This window comes from Pseudorca crassidens, unplaced genomic scaffold (genome assembly GCF_039906515.1).
Source record: "Pseudorca crassidens isolate mPseCra1 unplaced genomic scaffold, mPseCra1.hap1 Scaffold_72, whole genome shotgun sequence".
Taxonomy (NCBI): domain Eukaryota; kingdom Metazoa; phylum Chordata; class Mammalia; order Artiodactyla; family Delphinidae; genus Pseudorca; species Pseudorca crassidens.
In genome coordinates, this window is record NW_027136324.1 from 1,072,501 (window position 1) to 1,072,922 (window position 422).

A 422-nucleotide genomic window follows, 5' to 3' on the forward strand; every position below is an offset into this window, starting at 1 on the left:
GTCGCCGGTGTCCCCGGTGTCCCCGGTGTCCCCAGGTCCCCAGTCCCCAGTGCCCCGTCCGCGGCCGTCGCTGAGCGGTGAAATGCGCACCAGGAGGATCGGGTTCGTCATCGTGTCCCCGCCGCCCTGCTGCTCCCGATCCCGATCCCGATGCGGCCCGCTCACTCGACTGCCCGTTGTCGGGCGCCACCTGCCGGTCGGTCGCTTTTTATACGGGCCAAAGAGGTCGACCAGATGGCTGGGCCGGCCTAGGTGGGCGGGGCCAACCTCTGAGTGACGGAGGTATTCGAGTGGGAGCAAGGAGGGCAGGGGATTCTAGATCGTGGGCCGGAGGCCAGGGAGGGGGGCGAGGGATGGTAGCCACTCTAGTCTATTTTTGTTCTTTTTTAATGAACGCTTTTAAAATTGATTGATTGATTGAT